Source organism: Tamandua tetradactyla, chromosome 6, assembly GCF_023851605.1.
Source record: "Tamandua tetradactyla isolate mTamTet1 chromosome 6, mTamTet1.pri, whole genome shotgun sequence".
NCBI lineage: Eukaryota > Metazoa > Chordata > Mammalia > Pilosa > Myrmecophagidae > Tamandua > Tamandua tetradactyla.
The window spans coordinates 76634555-76661889 of record NC_135332.1 but is presented as its reverse complement, the minus strand read 5'-3'; the positions used below and the strand labels follow the sequence as shown (position 1 = coordinate 76661889).

At 47.0% G+C, this 27335-nt stretch overlaps 1 long non-coding RNA gene and 1 pseudogene across 2 annotated transcripts in view; both read left to right on the top strand.

The window, feature by feature from the left end:
• Positions 1–2074: 2074 nt before the first annotated feature.
• On the top strand, positions 2075–19156 carry LOC143688431 (uncharacterized). The gene is made up of 5 exons (XR_013177995.1): positions 2075–4829; positions 8574–8682; positions 13641–13891; positions 14582–14629; positions 15306–19156. It is a non-coding gene; the product is annotated as an uncharacterized LOC143688431 (long non-coding RNA).
• A 955-nt stretch (positions 19157–20111) lies between these two features.
• Positions 20112–27335, top strand: part of LOC143686717 (low-density lipoprotein receptor-related protein 5-like) — a 58560-nt pseudogene continuing 51336 nt past the window's right edge. Inside the window, exon 1 of the transcript XR_013177270.1 lies at positions 20112–20427. The product of XR_013177270.1 is annotated as a low-density lipoprotein receptor-related protein 5-like (transcript). The remainder of the gene's footprint in view (positions 20428–27335) is intronic.

Sequence of the window (27335 nt, the reverse complement as noted above, 5' to 3'; positions counted from 1 at the left end):
AAAAGTCGTGCCCAAGCAGCTGAACTTCCTTGTGTAATTCCTGGTTGTACCCTGTTCTATAAGTGTAGTTGCTCTTTGAGATTATCAGAAATAGTCTTTCTTTGAGAAAGAAAGATTAGCATGAGAAACAAGAGGCACTCACTTATGCCTGTCAGCATCAGACTGGTATTTCAGTTCGCAAAATAGACAAATTGATATCAAGTTAATCTACATGCAAATTCTACTATCCTCCTTTGTCTCCTGGTAAAGTAGAAGCAAAATGGTGAAAATAATTGTCTGCAATGATTCTCTATTAGTCAAGTCAATGCGGAAAATAGTATACTTTCAAATTAACAACTTTTCATTCTTATTACTGCTCAATTACCTTCCCTCAAGAAATAATTACTTAACTTCCATTCCTCATACTGAACCTTTTTTTAATCACTTAACCTGATAATCATTTAATATCTTTTGACATGAAAGTCTGATTTCTATCTAGATCTACCACTGCATTGACACTGTAATTTGCATAAAGGTAGGAATTTGTCAATTTATCTCTGCACACAATTTTATCTTCAGGATATAACATGGTGCCTGCAACCTACAACTTACTCAGAAAATATATGTATATTAATGAGTGGTGAGTGAAGTAATGAGTTGATAGTTGGCACTTCTATGCAGCTTATTAGTTAGTTACTGGACAATATGCACAATGTTTTGATATACTAACTGCTTATATCCTCGTAACAATTCTAAACCGAAGCGCCGTGGATCGCGGGAGGCTCCCGGGAAGGGCAAAGGTTTGCGGGAAGGCCGGAAGATCGCGGGAACCCGGAAGTACTCTGGAAGGCCAGGGGATTGTGGGTAAATGGAATTGCTCTGGAAGGCCGGGGGATCGTGAGTAGGCTGGGTGGTCTTGGGAAGGCAGGAGGTGAGTGGGAAGGACAGAGATGCATGGTAGGGATGGAGGTGAGCGGGAAGGCCCGAGGTGCGCGGGAAAGCTGGGGATCGCGGGAAGGCGGAAGTGCCCCAGAAGGCAGGGGGGATCGTGGGCGGGCTGGAAGATCGTAGGAAGGGCGGAGGTGAGCAGGAAGGATGGAGGTGCTCGGGAAGAACGGAGGTGAGCGGGAAAGCCGGGGATTGCGGGAATGCCGGAGGTGAGCAGGAAAGCCGGGTATCACAAGAATGCGGAAGTTCTCTGGAAGGCGCGGGTATTGTGGGTAGGCTGCATGATCGTAGGAAGGCCAGAGGTGCGCGGGAAGGCCAGAGGATCACAGGGAGACTGGAGGATCTCGGGAAGACAGAAGTGCTCTGGGAGGCAGGGGATCGTGGGTAGGCCGGGTGATCGTGGGAAGGCTGGAGGTGCGCGGGAAGGACGGAGGTGCACGGGAGAGCTGCGGATCGTGGGAAGGAGGAAGTGTTCCGGAAGGCCGGGGGTTGTGGGTACGCTGGATGGTTGTTGGAAGGCCAGAGGTGAGTGTGGAGGCAGAAGTGCGCGGGAAGGATGGAGGTGTGCGGGAAGGCAGGAGGTGCACAGGAAAGACCGAGGTGCACAGGAAAGCCGCGGATGGCGGAAAGGCGGACGTGCTCCAGAAGGCCTGGGGATCGTGGATAGGCTGGATGATCATTGGAAGGCCGGAGATGAGCGGAAAGGAGGACTGTCGCTGCGTAGCCTGACGATGGCGGTTGCAGCTCAGCATTGCCGCTAGGCTGGAGGATTGCAAGAAGGTTGGCAGTGCCTGGGAAACTGTAAGGTCACCGCTGCAGTCACCAATTGGGCTGAATTTTTATTTGAATAAATATACTTGAGTATTTCTTCCATCTTCCACTCCGTTCTCCGCACCTCATAAAGATAATCAGCTGAATATTTTTTAGCTTATCCTAGTAATTCATTTGATATGTATAAGAAGATACAGGTGTTTCCTTGGTTAGTCCTTTTTTTCTTAGGCAGAAGGTAGCATGCTAAACAAACATTCGTGGGTTTTTTTTTTTTTTTTTTTTTTTTTTGCAGTGGTCTGGCTTCGGGAATCAAACCGGGTCTCTGGCATGGCGGGCATTGTCCACAACAAACATGTGCTTTTGCAGTTTACTTTTTTTTTTTTTTTTTTTTTTGCATGGACAGACACCAGGAATCGAGCTGGATCTCTGGCGTGGCAGGCAAGAATTCTGCCACTGAGCCACCATCACACCACCTTCTAGTTTATTCAGTGACTCTCCTATGTTGGGGATTCAGGTAGTTCCCAGCCTTTGACAATTATAAATAACACTACAAGGCATGACCAGTGCCCAGGTATTTTGGTTTTACTGGAAGCATAACTTTAGAATAAATTCTTACAAATGTTGTTTCTAAGTCAAAACACAAATACATGTATAGATTTGTTTGTAATTATCACTTCTGTCCCCTTAGAGTTGTATCATTTTGCATTCCTGCTGTTACTGTTTTAGTATGTCTTTTTTCCCAACAACTTTGCCAAAAGAATATATTGTCAATGTTTTGAATGTTGCCAATCAATGAATTCTCTGAGTAGGTTCATATTTATTTTTCTGCCATGAGTGATGTTGAGCAGTTTACAGAAGTGTTAGGGCATTTTAGCAGCTTGTTTTTTTTAATTTATTCAACATTTTTGCCAATTGAAATAATATTTTTTTATATTTCCCCTCAGGTTTTATAACTTTTATATATATATATTAAGAATATACAAAGTGCTATATATTGTGACTTGCCAGTTTACTACATTTTGACTTATAGCAAGTTTTGTCATGTGATGTAAAAATAAGTATTTTTATATGGTCCCGGTACTTTAAATGGGAACCTACCCATATTTCCTTTTCTTGTTTGTTGTTGTTTTGTTGTTGCTTGTTTACACTTAGGTCTGGTCCATTTGGAGTTTTTTCTGGTGTTTGATGTGAAGAATGGATATAATTTTATCTCTTCAGCTAATAATTATATACATATTTTAACATCATACATTAGAACAGCTCCTTTTGGGCCAGTGTTTAGAAATAACACACTAATCCAATATTAGATATTTATGTGTAAAGGGGTTCGTTTCAGGACTCAACTCTTCTATTAATCTCTCTGTTCTTGTGCTTGGGATGTTTTCCTTCATTATTATGTCTACGAGGGCTAGATCTCTCAGAACGCTTACTTTTCTTTGTTCTCCTAGCTATTTATTGTCTTCTTTTTTATTGGTTCATATACACTTTATTTCCATAAAAAAAAGCTCAGTGAAATTTTTGTGCTTTTTTTGCATTAAATTATACAGTGACTCAGAAATAATTGAAATAGTGATGATGTTGAGATGTTGTACAACAATGAGAGAGGATTATCTCATTAAGAAATCTACTTTGCACTTTAGGAGTGTTTATTATATTTTCCTGCATATAGGTGTCGACACTTTGAGTTATTTTATTCCTAAATATTGTATCTTTGTGTGCTATTATACATGAGTTTCCTCACTCATTGCCTCTTCTAACTGGTTATTGCTTGTAGATATAAGTGTTATTGATTTTTATTGTTTATTTTTTCTATTGCTCTCTTCCTGAAATATTTTAGAGTTTGGGTTAGCGTATCATTGATTTTCTTGATATGTTATAGTGTCCTCTGCAAATAGTTTTATTTCTTCTTTCCCAATTTTTGTGTCCCAAATTGTTTCCTCTAATCTTGTTGCCTTGGCTAGGATCTTGGGGACATTGGTATATAATAGTGCAAATGGTGGGCACTTTGCCTTGTTCCTGACCATGGAAGCAATGCTACTAAGTTTTCTCCATTAGGTAAAGTTTGAGCTTAAACTAAGTTTTCTCCATTAGGTAAAGTTTGAGCTTTCATACTGATGTATAAATATTTTGCCATGTTAAGGAAATATACACCTATTTGTATTTTCTCAATATTTTTATAAGGAATATATATTGAGTCTGTCCAAGGTTTTTCCAGAATCTATGGAGATAATAGTAAAGATGTCTCATCCTCTTGCTTTGCCTCCCTTCCCTTCCCCCATCAGCCAGGTTCTGAGCATCCAGGGTGGGAAGGGAGCAGAGGGAAGGGAACAGAAAATATCTTAGCTGAGACACTGCCTTCTCAAGCTGGCTTCATTTCCTTTCACTGTTTACTTTTGTGATAATTATAAGAAATTCAAGGGCATGTTTACTACAAGCAGCTTTCCACTTTTGAGTTCTGAATTTAGAAACCTCAACTTGCATGAGATGTTGCCACTGTGCAGGTGCAGGAAACATGGTGGGGGAAAGAGAAGCATGTAACATGCTGTGCTGGCACCCAGTGAACATCTGTGCTAATAGGAGCTGAGTTGTCAGCCTAGAGGGTCCTCTCTGATGACACTCTCAGAAATGACTGTGTGTTCCATGCATGTGAAGGAGGCCATGTGGCTGGGGGGAGTGACAGGAATCAGGATGTAAGAGCCAGGTTACATGACAACTTGTAGATCGTGGTGAGTGGTTTGGGATTTTTGCTAAGCAAACTGGGAAGACATTAGAGGGTTTTAAGCAGAAGAGAGATATAATCTGATTTATGCTATAAATCGGTCACTCTGGCTGCTCTGTGGAGAATGGATTGTGAGATGTAAATATCTGTTGGCACATTGAGCCAGTAGAAGAATATGATTATGAAGTACTGACAGAATCTTCCAATTGTTTTTTGAACCACCAGCTAAGTGGAGTTGATCAAGCTCATCTTTATTGATGCCTTGATCACTTGAGAGAGATGCTATGCCAGATGAAATATGAATTAAAGCAGTTCAGAGTGACAAGTTTGGCAGTGGTTCTGGAACAAGATAAAGTGCAGAACTTGAAGGTCAAGAATGAGGGACCAGGATCTGCAGGAAAGATTGCAAAAGGTAAGGAATTTTTTTGTTCTTCCTCTGAAGTTTCAGCTGATAATGTTCAAAGCTATTGTCCTTTATCAGCAAACCATTTGGATTGCAGTAGCCCTCCCTTTGATATTTCTGGCCCAGTAGCAAATGTGGGTTATAGTATAACTCTTCAGTTATAACAAGTCACCATTTATTCCATAAACCAAAGAAACTTGACAACCCTAAACATGAAAAGAAGCAAGAATTGTGTAAGTTAACAGAAGAACTGGCATGGTCTGACCTGATTTAATGGTATACTAAGAAATTCATTTTATGAATCATGTAAAAGTCAGTCATCAGTCAGATTCTCATCCACTCACAGCATGGAAAGCCACCTTTCAAAGAGTCTAGGTGCTGATTTGTTAAAACTTCGTCCATCTGAATGTGTTTCCAGTGATGATTCTGAGTTCGAAGAGATATCAGATTTAAAATCCTTAATGATAAAGAACTCACCTAGTAACTCTTTATGTATTCAAAATAAGCCACTACCTGATTTCTAAAATATTCCAGTAGAAAACCATTCAGGAAGTTTAATCAATCCTCCACATTTAACTAGCTCATTGGAAAATATGACTCTTGATCATTTAAATACTGGTAAAAAGACAGAGTTTGGAGATTTTTTTTTGAACAAAGGGCCAAAAAAATTACATTTAAAAAATGACATTTTGCAATTGTCTCTGTGAAAGTCCAGCCCTAGCTGAACAGTTCAGGAAATAAAAGAAAACAATCCTGGTCAGTGCTTTACTTTATCTCATCCCTGTAACCAGCCATCTCCAGTTGCACAGTGTCAGTCTTCAACTGGAATATCAGAATTAACAGGATCTCTGTCATCTTTGGCATTTTGTAAAGCTTGTCCCACCTGAGACTTTCTGACTTGATAGCAGAAATGATTAATTAGATAAATCTCAGATTAAGAAAGATTCCTTTAACCCAGTTTATATGAAATGTGGTTTCCTGGAATAGATTCAAGTATTGATCTTAGTGTTCTTATAAAAAACCCAGAATCTGTTCCAAAACCTATAGTAGATCCATCAGTTGCACCAATACCAAGAACTAATGTTCTAAGTTCAAAGCTAGGAAAGCATTCCAATTTCACTAAAGACAATAAGAAAAACAATAGAGTCTCCCTGATTAGGAAGCTACCTGTTTTCTCTCTCTTGGACCAAGGCCTTTGCTGCTAGACCTTTAGCTTTTGCTTCAACACTATGTCTTCATAACCCACCAAAAAGCTGCAGGGACACACCTTTGAACTTTATAAGATTTTTTTATAGTAGAAAAGTTCAAGACATAAAGGGCAAAGAAATGGTCCCTCTTATAACAATAATACCATTTACCTTCAAATCAGCATCACCTAATGACACATAAAAGTTAATAAGGGTGGTGCAAAGGAGGCTCTGGCAGAATTCTTACCTGCCATACTGGAGACCCGGGTTCAATTCCCAGAGCCTGCCCATGCAAAAAAAAAAAAAAAAAAAAAAGCTAATGAAAAGAATGCTTTTGTTAGAGAGTAGTGATAAAAAGAAAACATCCATTATAGAACTTTTAATTTTAAATGTAGGTCACAATCTTTATTATGATCAGTTTTACTATGGGATTTGAGATGACATTTTTATGTTAAAATTGTCTTAAGTGAGTTGATAACATTAGTTAATACATATTTTTGCTCTGAAATTTTAAAAGTGTACTTATTTTAGTGCAATAGCTGGCTTTATTAAATTGATAGCCTGTACTGGGTGTTTGTTTAGAAAGTGGAGACTTGATATGCAATCAAACCTCAGATTTTTTTTGCTTGAAATACTCAACTTTATACATTTTTATGATGAGAAATTTTCTTTTATAAAGATTTTGCAGTTTTGTTTTCAAAGGAAAATGACACTACTTCAGGTTATGATTCAGTGATGTGTCTACTAATGATATGTGTCATAGGATGGCTAAGACATAATCATATTTTAAAGTATTATATCATTCCCAGCTTCATTATTTTTCTGTAGATGAATATTAACAATTTTGTATTAGAAATTCTTAAAATTCCTAACTTTTAAGAATACTGTAGGGAGTTATTGAAATACCTTTTTCATGATTAAGTTTTTTTCAATAATTTTACTGATGAAACAACATGCACACATATGAACATTCTTAACATACAAATATTTCACACATGGTGTACAGTCAGTGACTCACAATATCATCACGTAGTTGTGTATTCATCACCATGATCATTATTTTGAACATTTACATCATTCCAGAAAATGAGATAAAAAAGAAAAATACTGATACACACTTACCCCTCCCTCATCAACCACTAGTATTTCCATCTGCCCAATTTATTTCAGTTTTTGTTCCCCTATTATTTGTTTACTTTGTCCATATTTTTTACTCATCTATCCATACCCTAGATAAAGGAGCATCGGACCCAAAGTTTTCACAATCACACAGTCACATTGGAAAAGTTATATCATTATACAGTCCTCTTCAAGAAATAAGACTTGAACATACCTCTACAGTTTCAGGTACTTCCCTCTAGCCACTCCAATACACCATAAACTAAAAAGGGCTAACTATATAATGCATAAGAATAACCTCCAGGATAATGTCTCAACCCTGTTTGAAATCTCTTACCCATTAACAGTTGATTTTTTTCTCATTTCTCTCTTCCCCTTTTTGGTCAAGAAGTTTTCCTTAATCCCTTGGTGCCAGGTCCCATCTCATCCCAGGATTTCTGTCCCATGTGGCCACAGAGATTTATACCCTTGGGAGTCATGTCCCATGTAGAAGGGGAGGGCAGTGAGTTCACTTGTCATGTCAACTTAGAGAGGTCACATCTGAGCAACAAAAGAGATTCTCTGGGGATGACTCTTGGGCCTAATTTTAAGTAGGCTTAGCCTATCCTTTGCAGGAATTAGTTTTATAGGGTAAACCCCAAGATTGAGGGATCAACCTATTGATTTGGTTGTCCCCACTCCTTGTGAAAATATCAGAAATTCTCCAAATGGGGAAGTTGGATATTTCCCCCATTGTCCTCATTCCCACAAGGGGACTTTGCAAATAGATCTTCATTTACTGTCCACATCACTCTGGGATTTATCATGGCATCACACTAACCTGGACAAACCAACAAAATCTTATGCCCTATTCAAGAATCCATGTACTTATGGTATTAACTAAACTGATTATACAAGTAAATTAAGAAGCACACTACCCAAAATATAAATTTTGCACCAAATAAACATCTCTCCCTTTAGTCTCACACAGAAGTTGACATTTTAGAATATGGATGATACCATCTTTTACCCAGTCTTCTGATGAATGTTAGTCCTATACAGTTCAGCTTCATTCACATCTCTACATAATGTCTGATCACTTTTTCAACTTTTTAAAATGGTTCCCGTAAAGGGTACTGCTGACCTTCAGAGTTTCAGAGCTCTAACTCTGAGTCTCAGGTGTCACATAAATGCCCAAAGTTTCTGGGAAAGACCACATTAAATACAAACTGTAAATTATCTGAGACTTCAGAATGAACAGTTACACCTCCTGAATATATATGATTGCCATAAGAGCTTATAATCTAGGACCCTTTGCCATATACCCCACCCTGATATCCCATGCTCTCAACTTTAGTTAAACAAATGTCTATATTATAGTTAGTTCATATGATTCAAGCATGACAATATTTGTCTTTTTGTTCTTAACATTTCTTTCAATAAAAATTATTAATGTTCATTCCTCTAGTCTTAGAGATTGAATCCAGGCAGGACATATGCCCTAGAGACTGTGTCCAGGAGGATGTGTGAACTAGAACTGTGTCCAGGAAGAAGTGTGTCCTAGAATCTGTGTCCAGGTAAGTATCCAGAACACTGTCCCTAGTGTTCTGGACAGCATATTTCCTAGAGATTGTATCCAGGAGTAGTTGTGTCCTAGAGTGTGTGTCCATAAAAAAGTGTGTCCCTAGAGAGTGTGTCCATGCAGGTAGGTGTCCTACAAACTATTACCTGTAGGGCATGTGTCTGAGGCTCTGTCCAGGACATGTGTTCTGGAAGCTGTGTCCTTAATTTTTTCAGGCAGTTCATGTGTCCTAGAATCTGTGCCCAGGCAGTACATGTGTCCTAGAGACTGTGCAGGAGGGCATCTGTCCTAGAGTCTGTGTCCAGGTGGACATGCATCCTAGAAGCTGTGACAGGAGGGTGTGTGTCCTAGTGACAATGTCCAGTCAGATCATGTCTTAGCGACTGTATCCAGGCAGAAAGGATGTCGTGGAGAGTGTGTCCAGGTAGTACCTGTGTCCTGTGGATTGTGTTCAGGCAGGATGTGTGTCCTAAATACTGTGTCCAGTAGGGTGAGTGTCCTAGAGTCTGTGTACGTGATGACATGTGTCCTAGAGAGTATCTCCAGGCAGAATATCTGTCCTAGAGTCTAAGTCCAGGAGGGCATGTGTCTTATGGTCCATGTTCAGGGAAGACATGTGTCCAAGAGCTTTATCCAGGCAGTATGTGTATCCTAGAATCTGTGTCCAGGAAGACATGTGTCCTTTACAGTGGGTCCAGATGGATGTGTGTCCTCAAAACTGTGTTCAGGAGGGTGGGTGTCCTAGAGACTATCTCAGGAGGATATATTTCTTATAGCTGTGTTCAGGAATGGTGTGTATCCTTGACAATGTGTTCTGAAGGGTTTATTTCTTAGGAGACTGTGTCTAAGAAGATATGTGTCCTAGAGAATGTGTCCAGGAGGAAGCGTGTCCATGAGTTTGTATCCAGGTAGATGTTTGTCCTAGAACATGTGTCCAGGATGGCATGTGTCCTAAAAAATGTCCAGGGAAGACCCGTATCCTAGAGACTGTATCAGGAAGTATGTGTGTCTTAGAGACTGAGTCCTGAAGGAAGTGTGTCCATGAGATTGCCCATGCAGGACACGTGTCCTAGAGTCTGTGACCATGCAGGATATGTGTCCTAGAGCTGTGTATAGGTAGGATGTGTATTCTAGAAACTGTGTCCAGGAGAAGGTGTGTCCTAGAGAGTGGGTCCAGGTGGATGTGTGTTCTAGAGACTGTGTCCAGGGAGGACCTGAGTCTTAGAGTCAATGTCCAGGCAGGACATTTGTCCTAGAGATTATGTCCAGGAGGCTGTGTGTCCTAGAGACTGTGTCTAGGAGGACATGTGTCCTACAGTCTGTGTCCAGGAGAATGCGTTTACTAGACACTGATTTATGGCAGGACAAGTACCTAGAGACTGTGCCCAGGCAGGAAGTGTGCCCTAGAGAATGTGTCCAGGAGGCCATGTGTCCTAGAGATTGTCTCCTGGAAGAAGTGTGTCCTACTGACTGTGTCCATGCAGCATGTGTGTCCTACAGACAGTGTCCAGGAGGGTGTGTCTCCTAAAATGTTTGTCCATACAGGATAAGGATATGTGTCCTAGAGCTGTGTCCAGTTAAGACATGTATCCTAGAGACAGTGTTCTGGACAGCATATTTCCTAGAGACTGTGTCTGGGAGTAGGCATGTCCTAGAGAGTGGGTCCATGAGGCTGTGTGTTCTAGAGATTGTGTCCAGGGAGGATTTGTGAACTAGAGTCAGTGTCCAGGCAGGGTGTTTGTCCTGGAGAATGCCTCCAGGAAGATGTGTAAAATAGAGCATTTCCCAGAGGATGTGTGTCTTAGAAATTGTGTCCATGCAGGATTTGTATCCTAGAATCTATGTCCTGGAGGACATGTGTCTTAGACACTATCCAGGCAGAATATGTGTTCTAGATACTGAGTACAGCACAACCTTTGTCCTTAAGTTTTTCCAGATAGTTCATGTGTCCTAGAGTCTATTCTCAGGCAGAGTGTGTCATAGAGACTGTGTCCAGGAGAATCTGTCTCCTAGAGTCTGACCTTGCAGGATATTTGTCCTAGAGCTGTGTCCAGGTAAGGCCTATATCCTAGGGACAGTGTTCTGTATAGCATGTTTCTGAGAGACTGTGTCCAGGAGTAAATGTGTCCTAGAGAGGGGGTCTGTGAGGGTGTGTGTCCTTTGAGACTGTCTCCAGGAGGATGTGTGAACTAGAGTCTGTTTCCAGGAGGACATGTGTCCTAGAGACAGTGTCCATGCAGGACATGTGTCCTAGAACCTCTGTCCTAGAGGGCATATGTCTTAGACACTGTACAGGCCGGATATGTGTCCTACACACTGTGTAAAGGCACTATATGTGTCCTAAAGTTTTCCAAGTGGTATGTGTGTCCTACAGTCTCTGTCCAGGCAGGACGTGTGTCCTACAGACTGTATCCACACAGAATGTGTGTCCTAGATTCTGTGTCCTGGCGGTGTGTGTTGTCGACACTGTCCAGGCAGGATTTGTGTTCTAGACACTGTGTGCAGACATGACCTATGCCCTGAAGTTTTTCCAGGCACTATGTGTGTGCTCAAGTCTGTGCCCAGGCAAGACATGGGTCATAGAGACTGTGTCCAGGAGTCCGTGTGTCCTAGACAGTGTCTAGGAGGAAGTTTGTCCTAGAGTCTGTGGCCAAGCAAGAAGTGTGCCCTAGATACTGTAAATGGGAAGTGTGTCCCAGAGACTGTCCAGGCAGGATGTGTGTCCTAGAGCTGTGTCATGTAAGACATGTATCCTAGAGGCAGGGTTCAGGATGGCATATTTCCTAGGGACTCTGTCCAGGAGTAGGTGTGTCTTGATTGTGGGTCATGTGGGTGTATGTTCTAGAGAGTATGTCCAGATAGGATGTGTGTTCTAGATCTATGTCCAAGAGGTTGTGTGTCCTAGAGGCTTTGTCCAGAGGCAATGTATTCTAGAGACTGTGTCCACAAGGAATTGTGTCCAGGCAGGACGTGTGTCCAGAGGCTGTGTCCAGGAGGGCGTGTCCCCTAGAGTGTATGTCCATGCAGACTATATGTCCTAGAGCTGTGTCCATGTAAGACGTGTGTCCTAGAGTCAGTGTTCTTGATGGCATCTTTCCTAAAGACTGTCTAGGAGAAGGTATGTCCCAGAGAGTTGGTCCACTTGTATGTGTGCCCTAGAAATTGTATCCAGGCAGGACTTGTGTCCTAGAGTCAGAACCCAGGCAGGATGTGTGTCCTAGAGACTCTCCAAGACAATATGTGTCCTAAAGTCTGTTTTGCAGGAGGAGGTGTGTCCTAGAGACTGTGTCCAGGCATGACCTGCGTCCTGAGGTTTTTCCAGGCAATATGTATGTCCTAGAGTCTTAGCCCAGGCAGGACCTATGTTATAGAGACTGTGTCCAGGAGGCTGTATGTCCTGTAGACTGTGTCTGGGAGTACATGTATCCTAGAGACTGAGTCATAGTAGGACACGTATCTAGAGACTGTGTCTGGGCAGGATGTGTATTCTAGTGATTGTGACCTGGAGGGCATGTATCCTAGAGATTGTGTCCAGAAGAACATGTATCCCAGAGTGTGTGTCCAGGTAGATGTGCATCTTAGAAACTGTGCCAGGAGGGCCTGTGTCCTAATGACTGTGCCTGAGCAGGACATGTGTCCTAAACCCTGTGCTAAGTGGGACCCACTTCCTAGAGACTGTGTCCAGGCAAACATATATCCTAGAGGCTGAGTCCAGGCAGGATATGCGTTCTAGAGACATTTTCCTGGAGGATATGTGCCCTGAGACTGTGCCCAGGAGGACATGTGTCTATGAGACTGTGTCCAGGTAGGATGTGTATAGTAGAGTGTGTGTCCAGGCAGGACGTGTGTCCCAGAGACTGTTTCTAGGAAGACTTGTGCCCCAGAGACTGTGTCCAGGAGGATGTGTGTCCTGAGACAGTGTCCAGCCAGCAAGTGTGTCCTAGAGAATGTGTCTAGGAGGAAATGTGTCTTAGGATCTGTGCCCAGGAGTACAGGTGTTCTAGAGACTCTTCCAGGCAGGACATGCATCCTAGAGACTGTTTCCAGGGGGCGTGTGTCCTAGAGTCTTGATTCAGGGAAGATATGTGTCCTTTAGCTGTGCCCAGGCAGGACATGTATCCTAGAGACTGTGTCCTGGGGGGGTACATTTTCTAGAGACTGTGTGTTCAGAAGCACGTATGTCCTCAAGTGTGGGTCCAGGAGGAAATGTGTCGTAAAGTCTGCGTCTAGGTGGATGCGTGTCCTTGAGTCTGTGTTTAGAAGGATGTGTGTCCTTGAGACTGTGTCCAGGTGGGTGTGCATCCTAGAAACTGTGTCAAGAGGGTGTGTGTTGTAGCAACCGTGTCTAGGCAGGACATGTATCTTAGAGTCTGTGTCCAGGCAGGACGTTTTTCCTAGAGTCTGCGTCCAGGAGAACATCTGTCTTAGAGACTGTGTCCAGAAGGACCCGTGTCCTGTAGAGTGGGTCTAGAGGATGTTCATCCTAGAATCTGTGTCCATGTGGACATTTGTCCTAGAAACAGTGTCCAGGAGGGCATGTGTCCTAGGGTCTGTGTCCAGGCAGGACTAGTATCCTGGAGACTCTTTCCAGGAAATGTATGTCCTAGAGACTGTCCAGGAAGGACATGTATCCTAGGGACTATATCCAGGCAGGATGTGTGTCCTAGAGTTTGTATCCAGGCCAGAAGTTTGTCCTAGAGACTGTGCCCATGCAGGATATGTGTCCTAGAGCTATGTCCAGGCAGCATCTTTGTCCTAAAGACAGTGTCCTGGAAGGCATATTTCCTAGAAACTGTGTCCAGGAGTAGGTGTGTCCTTGTGTCCTAGAACGTGCATCCACAAGGATGTATGTCCTAGAGACTGTGTCCAGGAGGGCCTGTGTCCTAGAGATTATGTTTAGACTGGATGTGTGTCCTAGAGACTGTGTGACCTCATGTGTGTCATTCATTCCAGACCTCCATGGCCTGCGCAGGTTGTAGTTCTCAGCTGTCTACCCCAGGTGGGAGGCTATATAATGAGAGCTGTGGATGAGCAGAATGGACATCAAGAGAAATCTGAGGTAATCATTGGTATGGCCGAAGGCTTCAGGAGAAGCAGGAAAAGGAAGTGTTGGCTCCTGTGGAAGCCTCAGAAGAATTGAAGGCCGGGGGTTGGCAGTGGAGAGAATATTCTGGAAAGAAGCAAACCTAAGGACAATGCAGCTGGTGAGGGACTGCCACTTTGGAGGTGGCAGAAATGGGGTCATGGGCACACCAGCAAGTAGCAGGCATCACAGGAGGCTGAGGGTGTGTGTCCCCTCCCATGGAGGGGAGGGAGCAGGGCCCCAGGAACCACCCTCTCCCTTGCCTGCTGAGCTCAGCACCCCTGAACTCATCAGACACTACACCCCAAATCTGCAGGGGGACAATGGCCACCAGAAGAGTAGGCCACAGGGATGGGCCCAGGTGTTGTCCTCTCACTCCCCTCCCTATCCCCATGCATAGTTCTGTGAGTCATTGGTTTTGGTAGTGAGGGGAGCAGCCAGTCCCCACCCAGACCCAGTCCTCCCACCAGTCACAATCTCCTCCCCCATCCCACCTAAGACCCTTTCTCTGCTCCAGGCCAGGCCAAGTCCTGCACTTCCTCACCCTTTTAGCAAGATTCTTCCACCCCAACTCTCACCCAACCCCCCACCTACCAGTCCACCCCCCAACTGAGTCCAGGAAAACAAACCTCTTTCTGGTTCTTCAGGCTGCCCCTTTCAGCAGTCCCAAGGTCTGGTGGGAAGTAGCCCCAGCAAGAACCAGAAACTGGGCTTCCACAGGCAGAGCATGCCAACTCTGGTATGCATGTTTCTCTCCTGTTGTGCTCCAGGCACCTTGGTGAGTGAGTGACCCTCTATCTTTTCCCTGCAGCACCTGTGGAGCGGGATGCCATGGCAAGAGGATGCAGACAAAAGGCAAGTAAGTTCAGCTACCCTACTCTTCCATTTTCACATTCTCCTTCCTGCAGAGTGACCTTGGCTACAGCCTGATGACCCTCCATGGCCCCTGTTCCCCTTCTGTAAAAAATGAGGGGTAGTATAGCTTAGGAGTGCTGTAAAAGCAGAGAAAATCATGGGCTCCCCTCAGATCAGCACAGGGCTCCTTCTGGGTAAGAATAGCCAGTGTGAGGAAGATTTATACCTATAGCTCCTGTATTTATTCAGTTGTCTCATGAGTTGACTGGGACACCAGCTTGAAATGAAAATGCCTGGCCCTACCTGGCTCTCTGGCTGTCTTGCTGTGTTGGAAGTTGGGGGTCAGAATGGAGGTGGGGGCACAGGTGAAAAATTCAGCTAAGGTCTTGTTCCTGGAAGGACAGAGAGATGCCCTCTCCTTAGCAAGACTTTTCCACTCCTGCTGCCCCTCCCCCATCCTCCTCCACCTTCTAATCCCCTCCCCCACAGTCCCTGTAAAAAAAAAAACCCTTCTGCTTTTCCTGGGCAACCCCTTCAAGATCCACAAGATCTTGTGAGACAGTGCTCCAGAAAGAAGCCAAAACCAGGTTTTCACAGACAGACAAGGCTAGCAGTGCTGAGGATGCTTGTCTCCTGATGAGCTCAGGCAACTTGGTGAGTTGCCCCTCCTTTCCCTGCAGCACCTGTGGAACTAGACACACTACTGAGAGGATGTGGATGAAACACCCAGTAAGTTCAAACCCCTGTTCCCTAAAGTTCCTGCAGAGTGAATTAGAGCTGTGCCATGGTGAGAATCCAGGGCATCTGTTTCCCTTATGTGAAATAGGGAGAGAATATTTCAGGGTTCCTGTGAAGGCAGATGAAGCATGCATTACCCCCAGGTCAACCTGGGGCTCCTGCCTGGTAAAAGTAGCCACAGTGAGGATTTGTAAGGCATTTGTATTTATTATTCAAATTCATCAGCTGGCTGGGTAACCAGCTTGAAATGAAATGAGTCTGACCTTCCCTAGTGGTCTGTCTGGCTATGTTGGAAGCTTGTGGGGCCAGAATGGAGGAGAGTGTGGGTGTGCAGTTTCTCCAGAGGCCTTGTCTCTGGAGGGACAGAAACCTGCATCCTGATAAGGAGAGAACAAAGGGACCTAAATGTAGGTGAAGGACAGTGGCCAGTCACATTTTTTTATTTTTTTATTTTATTTATTTATTAATTAAAAAATTAATAACAGATGAACTAAAACAGTAACATCATTCCATTCTTCATATATAATCAGTAATTCACAATATCAATACTTAGTTGCATATTCATCATTTCTTAGAACATTTGCATCCATTCAGAAAAAGAAATAAAAAGACAATGGAAAAAGAAGTAAAATGAAAACAGAAAAAAAAGATTATACATACCATACCCCTTACCCCTCACTTTCATTGATCACTAGCATTTCAAAGTAAATTTATTTTAACATTTGTTCCCCCTATTATTTATTTTTATTCCATATGTTCTACTCATCTGTTGACAAGGTAGATAAAAGAAGCATCAGACACAAGGTTTTTACAATCACACAGTCACATTGTGAAAGCTATATCATTATACAATCATCTTCAAGAAACATGGCTACTGGAACACAGCTCTACATTTTCAGGCACTTCCCTCCAGCCTCTCCATTATATCATGACTAACAAGGTGATATCTACTTAATGCATAAGAATAATCTATTGATAACCTCTCGACTCTGTTTGGAATATGTCAGCCATTGACACTTTGTCTCATTTCACTTTTCCCCATTTTGGTCCAGAAAGTTTTCTCAATCCCTTGATGCTGAGTCTCAGCTCATTCTAGGATTTCTGTCCCACATTGCCAGGAAGGTCCACACTCCTGGGAGTCATGTCCCACACAGACAGGGGGAGGGTGGTAAGTTTGCTTGTTGTGTTGGCTGGAGAGAGAAACCACATCTGAGCAACAGAAGAGGTTCTCTTGGGGGTAACTCTTAGGCCTAATTTTAAGTAGGCTTGACCTATCCTTTATGGGTCCCCAAGTGGACTTTGCAAATACTTTTTTTTTCCCCATTCAAGATTCCATGTAATTATGGCATTCAAATAAACTGACCATGCTAGTTTAATTAGATGATGTACTTCCCAAAATATAAATTTTGTACCAAATAAACATGTGTTCTTTCATTCTCACATGGAAGTTGAAGTTTGAAGATACCGGCCATATCATCCTTTACCCTGTATTCTGATTTACCTTAGTCCTGTCCAGATCAGCTTCATTTGTGTCTCCAGTCAAAGTCTCATCACTTTTTCAGCTTTTTAAACAGCTGCTGTATGGGATACTGCTGACTTTTATAGCTTCAGTGCTCTAACTCTGAGTCTCAGGTTGGCATTCCTTCTTAAAACGTCCACTGTCCCTTATCAGAAACCCTCAGGGCATGCTAGGTTCTGAAGTTCAGAATTTTTCAGAACTGTGGACAGTTTGGTGACACATTTATTGTCACACTCCTTGCAGGGCCTGGGATAGGAGCTGCAGTCGAGCCCCTAAGTATTTTTCTGACAAAATGCAGAACATTCTAAGTGGGATAGAAAAGACTGAATGGTCTCATGCCCACACAGATCAGGTTTTGTGATCAATTGAGTGACAAAACCCTTTTCAGTTTTTGGAGCTGTTTGTATTTCAGAATTACAAGGAAGGGATCATGGGCCTAAAGCCCAGGAGCCTGATAGCGTTATGAACCATTAGCTTCAGCATGGCCCCCTCCCCCCTGCCCTTGCCCCCGCAGCACACAAGCATCGTGTGGGTGGGAGCTGGGTCAGCCCTTTAGCACTGGGTTCCCCAGTCTTGTAGGGGACTCCATAGATGGGTTGAATAAATGAAGGAATAGAAAGGATTTTTCCCTCTTTGAGTAATTGCTTTCAGGGCTTTTGGTTCATTGTAGCTTACTGTTCATTTGGGAGGCAGAGGCTCCCCCGACCTTGTTGCCCTTTGGATATAGAAATGTGCCCTCCATGGACAGGGCATTCATTTATTCATGGATGAAGCACTGCCTGCTGGCTCAGGGCTGGGTCTTGGGGATCCTCTTGGGAGGGCAGACCCTGTCCCTGAACTGCAGGACGGAGGACATGACACAGCCATCCTGTCCCAGTGTCGAGGTGGTGATGCTGCTGAGGCAGAACCAAAGTGCAGACATGGTCCTCTCTGTCCAGGCCTCATGTATTATTCAGCTAGTGCTGCATAACAAAATATCCCCCTAACCTAGCCTAGATCAGAAAACAAGTTTTTTTGGGAGTGGGTGGGGTGCAGCTTCTGGTGTTTCTGGCCCAGGGGCTGTCCTGGGTTTGGTGTCCAGCTGTCGGCTGGGGCTGTTGTCTGGAGACCTACCTTGGACTGGAGGATGCCTTTCCATGGTTGTCCCCAGGAGGCCCCTGTTCCTTGCCACCTGACTCCTGCTGTGGCTGAGCCTGGCATCACTGGCTATCTGTATATTCTGACCCATTGTCCCTGTTAGCTCAGGCTGGCTGGGTCAGAGAACTGGTTTGAGATTTGAAAAGCCTGACTGGCCCAGGAGATCTGGCCTTTGTGGGGAGCTGAGTGGTCCTGGTGATAATGAAGGATGGACAAGAGGCTGGAAAGGCTGCAGGCCCAGGCTGTGTTGGCAGGGAATGGTGACAGGACAGGGAGGGGCTTGGCAGCAACTGTGGTGGTGGTTGTAACTCAGTGGCAGTGTTGGTTATAACTCAGTAGCGGTGATGGCAGTGAAGATGATGTGGTAGTTAGATTCAGTTGTCAACTTGGCCAGGTGAAGGCACCTAGTTCTGTTGCTGTGGACATGAGCCAATGGTACGTGAACCTCATCTGTAGCTGATTACATTTTCAGTTGGCTAGGAGGCGTGCCTGCTGCAATGAATGATGTTTGATTTAATTGGCTGGTGCGTAAATGAGAAAGTGCAAGGGAGCACAGCCCGAGTAGCTCAGTCCAGGCCTTTGGAGATGCAGAGAGAAATCACCCTGGCGAAAGCTTTTGGAACCCAGAGACCTGGAGAGAAGGCCAGCAGAGACCATCCTGTGCCTTCCCACGTAAGAAAGAACCTCATTGGAAAGTTAGCTGCCTTTCCTCTGAAGAACTAACAAAATGAATCTCCTTTTATTAAGAGCCAATCCAGTTCTGGTGTGCTGCATTCTAGCAGCTAGCAAACTGGAACAGATTGTGACAAGGCCAGCCCTCCCCTAGGACATTTATTAGCTCATTTGATCATCACACCAGCCCTGGTTTCCTTTTATGAGCCTATGTGTTGAGGGAACACAGAGAGGTTATGAACTTGCCCAGGGCCACACAGCTGGTCAGACCTAGAGCTGGCTTTGGAATCACTGGCCGCTCAGGCCCGACAGGGGTCACATGCCTTGTGAACATGCCCAGGTCAGGAAGCAGGTGAGCTCTGGAGCCAGGCAGACCTGTCCTCTCCCCCATTTGCCATGCCCTTGGTGGGTTGCCCTAGTGGCCTGAGCTTCAGGACTGTTTCTAGGATCTGGTGAGGACTTGGTGCTGGGAACCCTGGAAGAACTCACAAAAGTGAGTGCCAGGAAGCTCCTGGGCCCAGTGGGAGGTGGTAGGGGTCATGGCTGGGGCTGGCTGCCAGCCATATGTGGGGAGGAGGGTGTCCTGCTGGCTGTGGGGCGAGGGTGGGTGGCAGGCCGGGAGCTGGCATGAAGCTGCCTATGGTACTGCCAGTCAAGGTGGGCCTGGAGATGGGCAGCCAGAGAACGAGCCATCTGCCAGCCCCTCTGAGCCAAAAGTGTCAATGTCAGCAGAACCAAATACAATAAAAAAACGGCAAATGAAGGAGGCACTGTGTGGCTTGAGAGAGCGTGTGCCAGATTCCCATTTATTTAGTGCACAGGAGCTGTACCAGGGGGTGGGGGCACAGACATGAGCACCCACCCACAGCCCCCGCTCTGGGGGGCTCACAGGGGATGGAGATTAAGCAAATAGCAACACACACCACCGGTGTAAAATTATGATCCCATTACCAGTCACCAGTGCCTCCTTAAAGAATGCATTCTCACTGCTGGGCCTTGTAATAAAAGAAAAGCTTTTTCTCATGTTTAATTTACTCGGCAAATAGTGTGTTCCGGACAGCATAAAGGTAAGCAGGTCCATTCAGTCCAGCTCGTGCTAAGTTGTGAAAAGCTCAGGCCAGGGCAGGCGTACCCACTGTCACCTCCATGTCCTCCCTGCAGCTCTGCCTGCCCCTCCCTCCTCCGAAGACCTTGGCCGCAAGCCCCAGCTCCCGGGACAGGCTGCCCAGGGAGGAGATGGGTGTGCATTCCTGCTGCAATCGGAATGAGGGCAGCTGTGTTTGCAGGGGACAGCCTCATTTTCCATGCACTGGGAGAGGTCTTGGGTTCTAAATGGGGGCCCGGGGCTCCCAGAATCCTCTCCCAAGTCTTGCTTTCCTCTTTTGCAGCTGCTTTTATCCCATTTAGTGCAGACTGATCCATGGGGCGGCTGGATGCTTTCAGAACTCCCCACATGGGCGGCCTCCAAGATGCCCTGCCTCGGGGGCCAGGGGCACTGGCAGCTGCTGACGGTCCCTCGATATCATCACCCCCCTGCAGGCAGAAGGTGGTGGAGGGTAGCCTGACCCACCCATTCACCCTGATGCTGTCCAGGGACACTCTCTACTGGACAGACTGGCAGACCTGCTCCATCCACACCTGCAACAAATGGAGCAGGGAGAAGAGGAGGGAGGTGCTGAGCACGTTCTGCTTGCCCAGGGACATCCAAGTGCTCAGCCAGGAATGGCAGCCCTACGGTGAGTGCCCTTCCACTGCCGCCCAGACCCCTGGGTGGGCTGCACTCACCTCCCACCTGTGCTCCTGCAGCAGGTGCTTTCTGAGCCCCCTAATGCAGGAGAACCCAGCCCCAGACTCTGGGCCTGGCTCTAGGGGTGGGGGGACACCCTGCACAGTGGTGGAGCCAAGGGGGTGCTTACATGAGTGGAGGGGTGCACAGGGCCTGGGGGTGGGCAGGTGGCTGCTGCACCCCTGGGCCCCTCCGAGATGGTGAGGGGATATTGGCAAAGGTTGTCCAGTTAGAGGCCTCATGGAGGTTATGTGCTCACTGATGAGAAAGATGCTGTAAGTTATGGTTCTCAGGCTGGGCACCCTCTAAGGTGGTGGCGGGGTACCTGATGGTAAAAGGCTTGGAACTCAGCCTTTCAGAGCTCCTACCACAGTGGGCTGGGTACCAGAACCCTGGGCACACCCACTTCCACAGTGACAAGGAACGGGAGTTCCTGGCAAAGCTGTTATAGAAGGTTTGAACTCTGAATTTAAGTGAGGGTTTGGGGGTGACAGCTTTGCTTAGCACAGGGCAGAGGGGTAGGCAGGTTCCCTGTCATTGTTTCCTGGAGAGGGCAGTGTGGTTATTCCCCCGCTGCATTTGGGCAGCCCACAAGCCTGAGTGAGTTTAGGGGTGGGGGCTTTGGGAGGAGAGGGGCACCACCTAGTGGACACCCAGGGCCCTTCCCCTTTCAGAGGTAGTAACACATTGTCTGGCCCTGGGTGGAGCGTCTGTGCCATACAGTCATGTACTCATTGTGGAAGGGTGTGGGGAAATGAACAGCACACTTGGTACCCCAAGAGGCTCTGCCCAGTGCCTGGGTGGGTTCATTGGTCCCTGTCCTGAACCCACAGGGTTCAGTTGTGTCACAGAGACAAGACTGGCCTATGCTCTAGGCACTTACCTGTCCTCACTGCACAGGGCATTCCTGAGACCCTGCTGGTGCTCGTAGGATGGCTTCCTAGAAGAGGTGTCCTTCAAGGAGCCTTGAAGAAAAAGTGGGTTATCTAGTTCTTGGAGGGGGAGTCCCGGTGCAGGGCAAGTGCCCATTCCAGAAAAAGTGGGAACCCAGGTCAGCCCTATCTGAGCTGTGGCCAGGAAGTTCCCAGTGGGTTTTGAAGAAATTGTAGATCAGCTGGTGAGGCTGAAGGCCCAGCATGGAGGGTAGTCAGCCGTGATGCAGGATGGGTGGGGGGGCTTGTGGTGCCAAGTGAGGAGGGCTTTGGTCAAGGGTACACACTGGGGGCTTTCATGTCTTGGGACCAGGAGGTGGGATGCTGGCTCATTTGGAATCAAGTGGTGAGTGGTAGCTGGTGGTGGTGGTGGCAGGCCCTGTTCTGGAATGTTCTCTCATGCCACCCTGGCTTCCACAATCCACACACAGTGTAAGGAAGACAACGGCAGTTGCTCCCACCTGTGCCTGCTGTCCTCGCAGGCACCTTTCTATGCTTGTGCCTGCCCCACTGGCATGCAGCTCTAGGACAATGGCAAGACATGTAAGGCAGGTGAGATAAGATGCAGGTGGGGGGCCCGCCAGCTTAGATACCCCTTAGGGAGTTGGTGGGTCCATTTGAAAGCACCTGCTTGGTCGGTGAAGGCTTTGAGAATCATAGGCCCAGTGGTCCTTGGGCAGCATACAGGTCAGGATTCATGTTCAAATCTGGGCTCTGCTGCCTGCTAGGCAAATGTTCCTGACATGCTCCCCAGCCCCAGGGAGCCCGATGATGTCCAGTACATGGACCTGCCACCACAGTGCTGTGTATAGATGCTCACCACCATCAGCTGTGGCACAAAAGCTATTTTTATTCCTAAAAGAGATAAAAAGCATTGGAGGATGTGATGAGAAAAAAGCAACTCCACCGCCCTTCACCCCTGGTGGACGTGTCTTTCTTTCCTGCCTCTGGCCACGAGCCATGTGCATTGGCTTCGTTGTCTCCTTTTCTGCTTTCTCATAAACACTTTCCATATTGATACAGAACTGCAGGTCTGCTTTGATCATTGTTGCCCATTCCAGCCATGCATAGATGCATGAAGTTACGGTGGGTTCTCCCACCCCCCCCCCACCTGCCACACACTCTTTGTACAGGAGGGGCGAGGTCTTCGGATATTTTCCAGCTTTTTATTCTCTCTCCTTTACTTTCCAGCACTTGCTTCTTTATCAACTCTTACTATTATTGTTTAATGAGCATCCCCTCTCCTCCGAAGCATGTTGGGGGATCTTTATTTCTGTATCAGGTTTGGGGCAACCTCTGTGGGGAAGTACCCACATCCAGGAGGTAGCCTGTCCTGGGGGATGCACAAAGTCCCCCAAAGGGTACTGGCCACTGGGCCGATTCATCCTGGCCAGTGGGTGCAGCGAGGTAGCTGTTGCCCTGCAACACATCCTCCACTGTTATATGGAGTGTGATGGGGCCAGGCCAGCAGTGGTAGGGTTGGGGACAGGGAGGAGGGGGCAGGAGAGGGACAATGGGGGCCTCCAACACAGGAGCCCCTGGCCAGAGTGCTCCCCAGGGCTGGGACGGATTCCCCTGGTGGGCTCAGAAGTGAGCCATCCCCTAGAAGCATTTTCCTGGGGTTCCTGCCCAGGGAGAGGTGTTTCCTCCCTCTCCTACTAGGTGCTTGGCACGTAGCACCTGGGGCCACATGGCCGGGTGCTGAGCGAGTGGCTGTGGTGGGGGCAGGCCAGGGTGGGGGTCTCCCCTCTGCTCCCTGGCAGGGCTCTGCTGTGGGCAAGGATTTTCCAGGACTGTATCTGCACTTTCTCTTTCCCAGAATGAAACACCTTTTATTTTGAAATAATTTCCAACATAAGGAAAGTTACAGAAACGATACACAGAGCTCCAGTGTACCCCCCGCTCATATACTCAGATTTACCAACTCTTAGCTTCTTGCCCCATATATTATATCATTCTATCATTTTATCTGTCTGTCTGACCACCTGTTTTCTGAAGATTGGAGAGTGATTACAGAGCATCTTCACTGGAGACCTGGCTGTTCTACCAGGGGCCAGTTAGGTGTGTGCCACCTCCTGCAGGGTCTTGGGGGAGGTCTCCCCAAGGCAGGATGGCCCCGTACAGTTGGAACATCACCAAGAGGACATGTGCAATTTGAAAGGGGGTGGGGGAATGTGGACAGCCCTCTCCTCACAGCTCTTATATAGGGGGCTCTAGCTGCTCAGAGCAGGGCTTGCCTTAGAGACCACTGGACCGTGGTGCTTTCATTCATTCACTCACCCATTCATTCATTCAACAGTCATTTATTGAGCACCTCCTGTATGCCAGTAAGCATTTCCTAGGTACTGGGGATCCTGCTGTGAGCAGCACAGACAAAACTTCTGCTCTCTGGAGCTCGTGGGATAGGGAGTGTGGGGTAGGTCAGACAATACAAGTCAGCAGATTATTCAGTGTCTTAGAAAGGGCAAGTGTCTTGGGAGACCAGCTCTTCAGTCATTTCTAGGTGCCTTTTGCCATTTGCCATCCACTGACCTTGAAGGTGATCTTGAGAAAGGTGTTGGGCTAGGGTCAAGGAGCTCCAGGTGAGTCACCCTGGAATGCTTTGCTGATCCTGGGACTGTGAATTAAGTAGGGAAAGGGCATGTTTTAGGCTCTCATGATACTGTGGCCTCATGGGGTTGGGTCAGTCTCTCATTTTACTGAGGGGAAAACAGGGGCTAAGGGACTAACCTGAGGTCACCTTAGAGGTGGGAGAGGAGGTTCTAAAAGGTGGGGTCTGCTGGTCTGGCTGGTGCCTGGGGCCCCTGCCCCCACCTGCCCAGGGCTCCCCTCCCTCCTGGAGCAGGGACAGCTCAGCTCAGCTCAGCAAGCATCTTGCTTAGCTTGGACTTCACCTTCTACCTTCTTGGATTTGGTTTCCCACCTTCCTGCCCACCCTGTTTGGAAGAAGGACCTGAATTCCAGCATGTTCCACAGGGTGTGTGCCCCAGTCCTGGCAGGGAAGAGATGAGGGTCCCGGGTAGGGGGAGGGAGGTACAGAGGCTGGTGCAGGTCCCCACAGCTCACAATGTTGGGAAGCTGCCACCACAAACAGGCCTCAGGGCAGAGGGGAGGAAGCAGTGCCAGGATTTGGGAGCAGATATTTCTTTAGAAAGAGAACTTCAGGGTGCTGCATCAGTGGTGCAATGGCAGACCTGGATTTGATTCCTGGAGCCTACCCTTGCCAAAAAAGCAAAAGAAAACTTCACTCTTGCAAATTTGAAGATGATGGAGCATGTCAGTTTCGCAGTATCACTCATAGTGCCCACGAGCCTCTTGTGTGCTGGGAGCCAAGAACAAAGTCGTTCAGGACACCCAATGTTCCCCTGTCCCTCACAATCTAGCTGGGGTCAAGTGTTAGACAGGAAACCAGCAAATGATTTGGAGATAAAAATAAGATGGATAGAAACAGGACCGAGATGGAGAAAAATGTGGCAGAGGTGGGGGAGGTGTTCTGTCAGCCTGAGACGGAAGGTCAGAGGATTCTCAAAGGTGCCACCATGTAAGCTGAGTCCCACAGGACTAAAAGGAAGGAGAAAAAGAAAATGATATTAAATGCCCTTCCAGTGAGAAGAAACAGCATGCAAGGCGGCCCAGAGGCAGGTGCAAGCTTGGCCTCAGAGCTGCTTCACAGGCATGAAAATTGTGCAGTCATGCAGACTCCACACTCAGGAGGGCCCCCTTGGCCTCATGCTCTGCATTTTTACTTTGCATTGGGACTTCAGATAAAGTAGCCAGTCTTGCTTGGTGTATTGAGAGACTAAGGGAAAACCTGGAGATGCTCGCTCAGTATTTCTGTGCCTGCCCCTCTCTGCTGTTGTGTGTACCTATCTGTGTAGATAAACTTACAAATTGTACCGTAGTTGCTGTTTTGGTTTGTTAAAGCTGCTGGAATGCAATATACCAGAAATGGAATGGCTTTTATAAAGGGGATTTATTAAATTTCACGTTTACAGTCCTAAGGCCATAAAAGTATCCAAATGAAGGCATCCAGAGAAAGAAACCTTGACTCAAGAGAGGCCGATGTCTGTCACATAGGAAGGCATGTGGCTGGCATCTGCTGGTCCTTGTTCCCTGTTCCATTGTTTCCAAGTTCTGATGTCAGTGGTTTCCTCTCTAAGCATCTGTGGGCCTTCACTTATCTCCTCTGTGACACAACTCTGGGTTCTGGGTTGCTTAGCATCTCCTGGGAAGGCACATACATGGTGATGTCTGCAGGGCTCTGTGTCTCCAAATATCTGTGTCTTGGCCTCTACTCTCTCTGTTGGCTCTGAAGCAGCTATTCTTGAAGCATCTACATCTGAGGTTTCTGCTTTTAAGGGACTCTAGTAAATTAATCAAGGCTCTCCTTGAAAGGGTGGAGTCACATCTCCAGCTAATCAAAAATCCATACCCACAATTGAGTGTGTCATGTATCCATGGAGATAATCTAATCAAAATGTTGTGTCTGCTGTGGGTGGGTCGGTCTCTAGGGAAACAATCTAATCAAAGGCTTTCACCCTACAGTATGAAATCTTTTAGAAGAAACATAGCTGCACACGCAAGATTGAATCAGGATTTGAACATGGGTTTTCTGGGGTATTTAATAGTTTCAAACCAGCAGAGGCACATTTATTTTTCTGTGGTCATTATGCTTCAAAAACATAAGTTTTAGTGTCTGCAGTTCGTCACTTGGATCTTTTTGCCACCCCCTCCCTTGTGGGATGTTTCTATTCTTTTTTTGTGGTTGAGCTACTTCTGAGCGGTGCTGCCACAGAGGGGTGAGCACAGGTTTGGGGGTGGGCCTGGGTCTGGCATGTGTTGCCACCATCCGTTGGTGAAGCTGGTGGTTCTGCCTGCTCTGGAAAGGGAGGGTACAGGCTGGGTGCAGGTGTGGCCTCCATCCTTGCACAGTGGCCTCACCCAGTGGACATATGGGGAAGGAGTGGGAGATACCCATGGCTCCCTGAGTTGTGAATGGTGCAGTAGGGCCTGTGTGGTCCCCTCTCCATAGAGGACCTAGTGCAGGGGCCCTATGAGGCCTCCTCATGTGTCAGTTCTAGAATCGGGGTATGGCCAAAAGTGGGGAGTAGGCAGGAGCAGCCTCCTGGAGTCATAGCTGGAGCAGCCTGGGGTTCCAGAAGGAGCTTGCCCAGGCATCCCCAAGGTCCTGGGGCTGGGCTGCTCTGCACCTCCTTTCCACGTTGGTGAGCTGGGGGCACAGGGCCATCCCGCCCTGGGAGCTACAGAAATGGAAAGTGCCATGTGCATGCTTGGCTACATGGGAGGTGCACACGGCCCATAGGCAGGGCAAATGGACTGGCCCCCGCTGTGCTGAGGATCCCCCCACACCCTGGGAGGAGCAGGGCTGCCATAGGGACAGTGCATCGAGGGCATGGGTTCTTCCAACCCCAGGATCAGGGACCATGGCTGACCTGGAGCTCGGACCCCTTTCTGGGTCCCCCACACCCCTGTGGCTGGAGCCACTGAGCCCAGGGACAGACCCACCTGGTCAAGCCCTTTAGGACACTGTGTCCTTTCTGCAGATGTTAATGGTGCATCTCCAGCCCTGGGACTTAGCAGCTGTGGGTTCCAGAACACTCGCAGAGCTTGCTGGGCATGGGGTCAGAGACTGAGTGGGAAGACCCCCAAGGAGGTGTCCCAAGATCTGAGCAGGCATCTTTGGGCCCCAAACCCAGTGCACCTGAGGGCTGGTGGATGGCAGGTCCTGCTGCTCCTGTGGGGAACTGTTCCAGCTGGAGCTTCTGGGAAGGAGGTGCCAACCCCATGGCTCCCAGCCTCACCAGCCAAGGAGGGTGGTGTCCGGGTGTCCTGGTGATCCAGACGCATGGTGCCACCCTCCTATGGCCTCCTAAGAACTCTTGTCAGTGTTCCAGATTGTTCGCAT